Consider the following 10986-nt stretch of genomic DNA (forward strand, 5'->3'; position numbering starts at 1 on the left):
CCTGGATCATTTTTTTTTTCATTTTTTTTTTCTTTTTATTGAGCAAACAAGAAGGCTGATACAGTAAGACAATACCAAGGTACAATGCATTTTTAAAATGGGGGGGGGGGGGATTGGGAGCAAGGACCTGGGTATTCTACAGTAAAACAGAATGGGAGTAAGAACTGAATTGCTCCAAGAGTGCTGTCACTAACAAGGTGAGAGGATCTCACTGTAGTATACTGGAGAGTGATGGTCGTTGATTTTGTATCTGAGGGTTATTGCTGGCACTGAGTAGATGCAACCTGAGGCAGAACAAGGGTCCTGCTGTGTGTGGATGGGTCAGTCACACACACACACACACACACACACACACACACACACACACACACACACACACACACACACACACACACACACACACACAAACACACACACACACACACACACACAGACACTGTTCTGCACCTTTGCGACTATCTAATGTCCTGTTGGACAAATATGCAGGACCTACAGTTTGTCTGAGAGAGAATACTCGATTTCCTCTGAGACAAAATGTAATTTGCCCTGTATTATTATCATTTCAGTTAAGGTGATTCTGCCCTTCCCTTCACCATAGACAGATAAGGTGCATGGTCTGTTATGGTGTGCCCTAATGCCATTTGGTTTGAGTCACCCATCCCTTCCACCTTTCACTTTCCTGTACTCCTGTACTTACTTAAGCCCAAACCTATTCACAGTGAGAGTTAACATCTCCTTCAAAACCTATAGCATAGTCACACTGAAATTCACTGTGTTCATTATATCTATGTTTCATTTCCATTATAACAGATAGGGCACTAAATTAAGTTTTAATAAACTCATGTGGAGACTGTGTTACCTATAAATCATGTCAAGATGGCAAAAGACGTTATAAAAAAGATCTCCATTTAAAAGGATGAACAGGTCTATTAGGGTCTATGGTTTTGTCATGACTGTTGGCGGGAGGGTGCTACTGGATTCAGGATTTGAGAGCCAAACTACGAACCTTTCGATCTATTGGGCAGTTCCTCACAATAAGAAATTATTCTGCATCCTATTTGAGTTTTGAATGTCTCATGAGACATTCATGTATGACCTACAGCTTGTCAGCAAGAATGTATCGTTTCATTCTCTGTCTGGACGATCTTTAAGTTCTTTTATGCAGTAGTTTTATTACAATGAAGGTATTCCATTCTTACCATGAAAAAATAATGCTGACATTTGCAAATGACTTGTGTCATTTGTTTTTACTCTAATGCCTGATTTTTCATGTTTGGCCAATTCCTTTCTTCTAAGCTCATACTGGCTCATGGTAAGTGTAGGCATCTGACGACTGCATTATATCTTAATACTGTAAAGTCGAGCCAGGGTTACGACCTTTTATTTCCCTCTTAAAATATATTAACTTTGACTTTTTTTAATTAATGGAGTTATATGGAGAATATATATGAATTGCACTTTAGAGATTGAAACAGATATTGCCTGGTGGGGGGAGGGGTGGGAACCCCAACAGAACAGTTCATCGAGAACCACTGAATTGAACTAGGTACAAAAGTCACCGAGTACTGGGTTTAGGAATTACTCAGACGTGTAAGGACTGGGGAAAGCTAGGAGTCCTGGATTCTTAAACCTTGGTTGTAGTGGCCTCTACAACCCTATGGAATAGGGTTTGAAGATAACCCTATGGAATAGACCTAACCATGGGATCCTTGTGGTGGCATTCTCAGATTAAACTCTTCCTTTTCAAATGAATTTGCATTTTCACAAGTTACAGCCTACAATGGGGAGGTGGTATTGTTTTCAAGACACTATTCTTATTGTTCCCTAGCAGAAGTATAGGTTTCTTTTTAATGTTGCTAATCTTAATAAATATAATTACTTTGTCTGCATTCTCTTCTGCAACTGTAAATTCACTCACATTGCTTCCATTACCAACCTGTGCATTTTTCATATTCTTTCTGCCAATGTAGACCTGAATTAGATCACTGATCGGAAACCATGCCACAGTCAAAATGCTAGGTTATCTTAGCATTTCCTTGTTTTTTTCTTTTTTGTGTGTAATTTTTTTCTTAAAATTGTCTGTTTATTTTGCATACCAACCACAGTTTCCCTTCACTCTTCTCCTCCCTTTTCCTACCCCCACCTCCCATCCACCCCAACTCGGTCTTCTTTCAGAAAGAGGCAGGCCTTCCATGGAAGTCAACAAAGCATGGCATATCAAATTGAGGCAAGACCAAGCTCCTCCCCCTGCATCAAGACTGGGTGACATAATCCAGCATGGAGAACAGCTTCCAAAAAGTCAGCTCATGTGCCCAGGACAGGTCCTGATCCCACTGCTAGGAGCCTCACAAACAGACCAACCTACACAACTGTATCTTGACTTTTCTTACACCAAACGAATTAGTCCATTACTCCTATATTCAGCCTTACTCAAGTTCTCGAGATACAGAAAGAATGAAGACAAATTATTCGCCAAACTATGACATGAAAAACCTCTAATCTGGTTCTAATGAAGTATTTGTTCTCTACTAAAACGAGCCAGCCCTGTACTGTCCAATTTCTCTCAGCATCTGCTCTTCCAAACTCCTCCCAGAATGTGTCATTAAACTATAATTACAGGACTTTAGCACTTGTGTAGAGCTTCAAACCCTTCTACATTTTTTTACTGCAAACCAGTTCCAAAAACTTACAAACCACAGGGTTTATCACAGCAATAGCTCCCCTTCTTAGTGTCAGTTTTCTATTTTATTTATGTTTCCCACTGTTGTGATAAAATATATGACAAGAGCAATTTGAGAAAAGAAGACATTATTTAAAGTCCCAGTTTTAGTAAGGGGTATAATCCATCATGGAGGAGGTGGTGGAGACAAGGCATCAAGAGCACTTAATCTGCAGTCAAGAAACTGAGAGAAGAGCCAAAGGAGCCGGGCATTGGTGGTGCAAGGCTTTAATCCCAGCACTAGCTAGTGAAGCCTAGGCAGGCGGATCTCTGTGAGTTTGATGTCAGCCTGGTCTACAAGAGCTAGTTCCAGGACAGCCTCCAAAGATCCAAAGCTACACAGAGAAAAACCAAAAAAAAAAAAAAAAAAAGAGGAAAAAGAAATAGAAAGAGTAGTATTAGAGTAGTATTCAGTCTAGGACTGTGGTACATGTAATAGTGTCTTAAGATCAGATTTTGCCTTCCCTTCTCACTCAGTGTCTTTGGAAATGTCTATATAGACCTAACTAGAAGTGTTTTATTAATGGTTATATACATATATATACACCTATTTCGTAAATATATAAAAAATATTTATATAAATACATATGTAAATAAAATATTTATTCATATAATATATATGAAACACACATATATGTACATATATGTGTATATATATCATATAACATCAGTCTGTATAATGTTACATGTGTATATGATTTCATGGCTCATCACTTAGTATTGAATAACCAATTGACGTCTTATTTCCTGAGAAAAACTATTTCTCCTACTGTTAGTATTCCTTAGTTGCCTGTAGTTCTTTGAGTAGGGTTAAGACCTGGGCTTTTTCCTCTCTTTAGAGATTGTGTCTCCTAGGAATGTCAGAAGGCACACACATAACATCTCACCAATGTGACTGTCTTAACATGAACTGAACAAGTACAACAATAACAGACATGCCAGTGTGGGGCTTTACTTTTAAAGGGCTTAGATAGCTCAGCCCATCCAGCTTTGTTGCCAGAGACATACATCTCTACCTTGCATGTGTTCCACTTACCATATGCAGCTGTCCTTGGCAGATAGCTCAAAGATCTGACATCACCAGCATTTTGGGTTCTCCTCTGAAATCCAACCTTCAGTTTAATAGCTTTACAATGGACTCTCAGGGCCTTCTTACACTGACTCCACATATTGTAGCTCCCTCAAACCACAGAACCGTAATCTATCAGCCTCTAAGTCTTGTATCTTTCATGCTTCCAAAGTCAGTACTGTATGTATGACGTTGCCAAGTTTGGGACCCTTGCCAACTTCAACCTATATTAACAGCAGGTTTATATGTTGAAACAATTACATTCTAAAAGCAACTCCTTAGGCTTTTTCTTTTCACAAGTTGGAAACTTAACTAGGTGAGGTCTTTCTTGCCTTCAATGTACCCTTCCATTGTTTCACTTTCACATAAGAAGGCCTCTCATTAATGTTGTTAATATCCTAAATAATTATAATGTCTTTTTTAGAACATACCTTGGCTATAACATTAATCTCTTTCCTTCACTAAACTGTACATTTTGTATTTCTTTTTCCCCCATTTTCTGTTTTTCATTATAGACCTGTATAACAGTTATCCTCAATAACTATGCCACAGACTCAATGGTAGTCAGTCTTGAAGTTTTTTCTATCAAATAAAGTAGGTCACTAGTCTTTAATTCAGTCTAACATTAATTCTTAAGATATAGGCAGAAAACAGCTACATTCTTTGATAAAATATCACATTAATGGGCTATTGCCAAAATGACTTCATATTGACATGCCTAGTCTTGTGTAGACTCCACACAGATAAACGCGGCTGCTATGAGTTCATGAGCTCTATGGCATGTCACACTTAAAAGACATTGTTTGACCCCTCTCCTCCCTAACATTTGGATCTTACATTTTCTGCCCCTCTTTTACAGTGTTTTTTAAGCCTTGGCAGGTCCTATGGATGTTTCATTGATGACTGAGCACTCAACAGTTACTTATTTTCAGCTCCCCAGGAACCCCGAGTCTGTACATTAGCTGCCATTGGTGGCAATAAGAAGCTTCTCTGATAAAGGCTGAGGGCAGCACTACTCTATGAGCATAAGCATACTTATTTAGGAGGCAATTTGTCATGTAGTTTTATAGTTTGAAAAAGTGAATATGTCTTCTTTTTCCTGACATGTGGCTGTTGGGGTGGCGAATCTCTTTTTCTACACATCTGTCAATAGCGTTCATCAGCAGAAGTTTGTTTTCAGTACTACACTTTCCCACATTAAGCATATATAAACTCATCAGCTCTTTGTCTTATTTTAACTTGCCACCATCTTGATTAATTTCTCTTCACATTGATCCATTATACTGATAGTGTTATGTTTATTCAATCTGATATTTAAGAAGAAACAACTATAGTAGAATTTATTTAAAAAGATATTTTCCAGACAGAGTATGAAAAACCTCACTACTACTCAGGGACTTTCTACACATGATATTTCTAGAAGGTCCAATGACTTGGGACCTTCTAGGTGAAGAGTATGTCGTACTAATTCCTCCTATAGCCAAGGAAGAGACATAATGTTTAATGACCCTCTTTCTATTTGAGAATCACCACTCTGCTGATTTGAAAGTGTTACTCTACCTCATTTACCATGTTACTCAAATATCTGCTAAATTTGGGCAGTTATTGGAAAAGAGAAGACTGTGGAATAGCATAGGGCTGCTCTGGAAGCAGTTTTTCCAAATGCACCATGATAATCCAGTAGGTCCAATGGTACTTGAAACAAAAGATGAAGATAATATTATTTTTCAATTATGGACATTTAAAGGAATGAGAAATTGTGATATATATATTAGGAAAAAGAAGGAAATAGAGATTTCCTTACAAAGAAACAGGTGCTGTATTTAACAGAAAAAGATTTCATGTTTGCCATTTGTTATATGACAGCATTCTCCTCCTAAACTTTCAATTGTGAAAGTACTAATTATCTGTACTTCAAAATATTGACTTATATAAAAATCATTTGGCTTCAGATGTAATTAGATACATTAACATAGAACCAAAACTTGAATATGATAGGTGTCCTCACTTAAAAAAAGGGGGTAGGGAATTTAGACACTTATGGGTATGGTGGCAGATTAAAAACTTCTCTATGTGCTCCAGTGAATGGGAAAAGTCATAATAAGAAAAAAAAATAGACTCAATTCCAAATGGAGATATAAAGGAAAAGCTTGAAAATTCAGAAAGGTAAGAAGGCATCCAAAAAATTAAGAAGAAAAGGAAAGATGTAATGAAAACAACAAGCCAAACCTTAAATGCCCTTCCCTGATAATGAGATTGATAACTACCATATATGCCATCCTAGAGCTTTCATCCATTAGCTGATAGAAGCAAAAACAGACACCCACAGCTAAACACTGAGCCAGACTCCTAGAATCCAGTTGCAGAGAGGGAGAATTAATAAGAAAATGGGGTCAAGACCTGGCTGGAGAAACCCACAGAAACAGCTGACCTGAACAAGGGGAGCTCATGCACCCCAGTCTGATAACTAGGAAATCAGCATAGGACCAACCCTGACTCCCTGAACTTGGGTGTTAGTTAGGAGGCCTGGGCAGTCTATGGGGCCTCTGGTAGTGGATCAGTATTTATCCCTAGTATACGAATGTACTTTGGGAGCCCATTCCACATAGAGGGTTACTGCCTCAGCCTAGACACATGGGGGAGGGCCTAGGCCCTGCTCTATATGATATGACAGACTTTGAAGATCCTCATGAAAGGCCTCACCCTCCCTGGGGAGCAAAAAGGGGAGGAGATAGGGGGTTGATTGGAAGCAGGGGAGGAGTGGAGGGAGAGGGAACTGGGATTGACATGTAAAAGAAGCTTGTTTCTAATTAAATTTTTTTTTAAAAAAAAGTAAAAAAAAAATATATAAGCCAAGCCAACCATAGCTCCAGCCCTGTTTGTCCACATAATGAGAAGAAGCAGAAGCTTCCTTTAGAAGATGATAGGCTAGGGGATATGTGATGGTTAGTGTTAATTGTCAGGTTGACAAAACGAGAATTACCTAGGAGATTGTCCTCTAGTTATACCTATGCAAGATTTTCTTGCTAATATAATTGGATGTGCAAATATCTGCCCACTATGAGAGAGCACCATTTTCTCGGCAGGAGATCTTTAGAGAAAGTGAGCTAAGTATTTTCATGCATTTATTCATTCCTCACTTCTGACTATGGACATAATGCAACCAGCTGATTCAAAGCTCCTGCCACTGTGACCTCCATACCATAATGGACCGTATCCTGAACTGTGAGCTAAAGCAAACCCTTCAGTTGCTTTTTCTCAGAGTATTTTATCACATCAAATTGAAAAGAAATTAAGATAAAGTCCTAGAGAAAACATTTGCACTACTACTGAAAAGACAACCCACAGCTATCAAAACCCTCAAATTCAATTGCAAGTTCTGATGAAAGAGTGATTATGCCAGCAGATGGGTCAGCATCATCAGTAATTATACTAGAAAAATAGTCACAGACTGAAAGATGCCTAGGAAAACCTGAATGTATGCTCTCATGCATCTTGAGACAAGACAACAGGAGTATAGTGTCTCTTCATTCATAAGAATGTATCATTAGTCAAAGAACTAAAATAAATAGATTTTAAGTGACTATGGAGAGCAGTAGTTGATACTGAAACTTCACACTTCAGATGTGACTTACATATCAGTTATTACAGCATTAAACATTAATCAAAGTTGCTAAGATATAGAGAAATCCTGGATGACCATCAGCAAACAAACAGAAAAGTATGGTATACCTATGCATACTTACAACAGTTTGATTTAGCAGTAAAATGAATGTGATTGTGCTATTTGTATGGGAATGGAGGTAACTGGAGACCAACCTGTTAAGTGAAATAAACTAGCTTTAAAAAGATAAATATGGGCTGGCGCTGCGCGGAGGAGCGGGCAGGCGGTCGGGCCGCGTGGGCTCTCACGAGGCGGCGCGCGGCCGCGCAGCAAGGCGCGCTCAAGATGTCGTACTTGCTTCCGCATCTGCACAATGGCTGGCAGGTAGACCAGGCCATCCTTTCGGAGGAGGACCGCGTGGTCGTCATTCGTTTCAGACACGACTGGGACCCCACTTGCATGAAGATGGGCGAGGTTCTGTACAGCATCGCCGAAAAGAAATGGAAGATAGTGGGGGATCTTTCTCATCTTGTATGAGTCCTGTTTGGATATCCCAGCTGTTTTAAAGCAAACGGTGTTGGTGTCGCTTGTGCTCCGTGGCATCCTCTCTTGTTCTCCGGAGCCTGACAGGCCTATCTGCTACCACAATGAATATCCGGCGTGCTCGGCCCGAGGACCTGATGAACATGCAGCACTGCAACCTGCTGTGCCTGCCCGAGAACTACCAGATGAAGTACTACTTCTACCACGGCCTCTCCTGGCCCCAGCTCTCCTACATCGCCGAGGACGAGGACGGCAAGATCGTAGGCTATGTCCTGGCCAAAATGGAAGAGGATCCTGATGATGTCCCTCATGGACACATCACCTCGCTGGCCGTGGAAACGCTCCCACCGGCGTCTCGGCCTGGCCCAGAAGCTGATGGACCAGGCCTCCCGGGCCATGATCGAGAATTTCAGCGCTAAATACGTATCCCTGCATGTCAGGAAGAGCAACCGAGCAGCCCTGCATCTCTATTCCAACACCCTGAACTTCCAGGTTAGCGAGGTGGAGCCCAAGTACTACGCGGATGGAGAAGATGCGTACGCCATGAAGAGAGATCTCTCACAGATGGCAGATGACCTAAGACGGCAGCTGGTGCTGAAGAAAGGCAGATACATGGTTCTGGGTTCCAAGGAGAGTCAGGGCAACACACTTGCTGGGTCTTAAGAGGCCTGTCAGCAGGAGAGCCTGGCTGGAGAGGATAGTGGGAGTGACTGCAGAGAAAGCTTGCAGGACGTGGGTCCCGCCTCCTAGAGCCTGCTTGAGAGTGATAACTTCTGGTATTTTTTAGCCACATTTTTCTTGGGAACCCTGGCTGTACTCTGCAGTGCCTACTCTGGGGTCATCTCACAGTGACCCAAATGGCTTCTCATTTCCAGCGCTTAGCAGCAACTTTCCACATGCCTGATTTGATCACAGAGGCACTCCTGGACACAGCCTGCTGTGCAGGAACCAAGGAGTCTTGAGGACTGCCATGGCAGCCCCTGCCTTGGCGTCTTCATGCTGCTGTTGCATTGTTTGGGGCTGTCCTGCATCGATTGTGTGTACCCTAGGGTTTTGTCTAGAATGCCAAACCGGAAGCAGGAACAACTCGGAACGCTCCCCAGCTTTTCGCCTTTGCCATTTATCTGAGTTTTCATTGAGTAGGCAGGACCATCAAGTTAGTCCTTATGCCCTCTGCCTCTGTCTGGTGGAAGTTAACTACTCTTCCTTTCTCTGGAAACTGCCCTGCCCTCTCTCCCTCTTTCTGAAGAAGTGTGTTCCCTTTCCCAGTGGGAGAAGGTGATTTGGACTTCTATACCTGAGTGTTTGTAGATCTTAAGGGAGGGACAAGCAGAAATGAAATTGTAATCTCTAATCTGAAGAAATAAAGTATTAAAAAGGAAAAAAAAGATAAATATGCTCAGACAAATATCATGTTACCACTCATGTGCAGAATCTAGACGTAAACATATATATGTTTACTTAACAATACAATGAGTATTCTGTTGAATAAGTAAGGAGTGTAACAGTGGGGGAACAAAGAACAAGGGTAATAGAAACAAGAAAAGACAAATATTGTCCATTATGTCTTATATATGAAATCTAGGTTTCAATATGTGTATAGCCTAATATTGGTGGTACATAACTATAACTCCAACATTTCAGAGGTGGAAGCAGGGGAATCAGAAGTTCAAGGTCATCCTCAGCTATATGTCAAGTTCTAGACAAGCTTGGGCTACATGATATTATATATATATATATATATATATATATATATATATATATGATAAACAAACTGGAGTGTTGGGGGGAGGAAAGGAACCAGAGAGAGGTAGAGGACAAGGAGGGATGAATATGAGCAAAGTAGAAACACTTTGAGTGTGTCTTACAATTACAATTATATATAAATAAATGAAATTGACATATATACAAGGTAAAATTACATATAAGAAAGTATCATAAATTTTAAAATTATGTGTTAAGTAACAAGTAATTAAACAATGATTATAGATATAGAAATTTGTTTCAGATTCCATTCTGAAACAAATAAAAATATGTGGCACATACCAATACAAGATATAGGACAAATAATAATTTTCTTTAAATTGCTTAATGGTTTTAAAGGTTGATCTAAGTTTATTTCTATTGAGCTATTTTTTCTCTTTGAGTAGGAAAATTTGCAATAACTATGAGTTAGTTCATTAAGAGTTTCTGGTCTATGTAGCATTTTCTGTGAGTTTAATCATATTATATGTCTTCATTAATATGGTAGAAATTTTCACAGAATATCAATGTATATATTGAGGAAATACTTGATAGAAGGAAACCAATATATAGCATACTATGTATTTGAAAGCAATATATACTATACTAAGAGCAACAAAATAGTCCTTTATAAGTACTTAATAATATATGCCGAAAATAAATATGAAGTCTTATAAATGGTTGTTTGTAAGTGATTTGGAGCTTTGAATAAATGCTAGATAAAAACATCAATACTCTTTGTACACTAGGTATTATTCCAAAGAAAGCAAAATATGAATCAATGAATGCAAAAATTACAAAGGAAATGAGCTTAAAAGTTTGAACAACCCAGATAAATGAGAAAACAAAATTAAAATTGGTAAGTTTGTATTGGCTATTTTGCTAAAGGAAAGTTTTTTTGAGACGTGGTCACACAGTATACCAGGCTTACCTTGAACTCATGGAATTACTTCTGTATCAGACTCCAAGTGCTGGAATTAGAAGCATGGGCCACCATACCCAGCTAAAAGAAAAATATAAAGCCAAAAACAGTAGTGTAGTCACTAGAGAAATCATTACACACTTCCTTAATACCAGTTCAGAAATTTCATTTCTGCATTAATGTTTCCAGATATGAACCCCAAAGTAAAGGAATAGTCATAACATTGTTAGACCTATTTGTAGCTTGTCTTCTTGCCTATGTAAATACAATTGACAATGAGCTGGAAGTCTCGGGTATATTGGTTACATAGATAACCTTGTTTTAGATTAGTGAGCACGGCTGATGTCTGAAAAGGTTTCCCATATCCTTTCTCTACTTTTTCTAGA

The 10986-nt window shown here is 39.3% G+C and overlaps 1 pseudogene; it reads left to right on the forward strand.

Annotated features, from left to right (window-relative positions):
* Nucleotides 1-7924: 7924 nt before the first annotated feature.
* Nucleotides 7925-8685, forward strand: LOC127217876 (N-alpha-acetyltransferase 11-like; annotated as a pseudogene).
* The last annotated feature ends 2301 nt before the right edge of the window (nt 8686-10986 follow it).

This window comes from Phodopus roborovskii, unplaced genomic scaffold, assembly GCF_943737965.1.
Source record: "Phodopus roborovskii unplaced genomic scaffold, PHOROB, whole genome shotgun sequence".
In the NCBI taxonomy this organism is placed as follows: domain Eukaryota; kingdom Metazoa; phylum Chordata; class Mammalia; order Rodentia; family Cricetidae; genus Phodopus; species Phodopus roborovskii.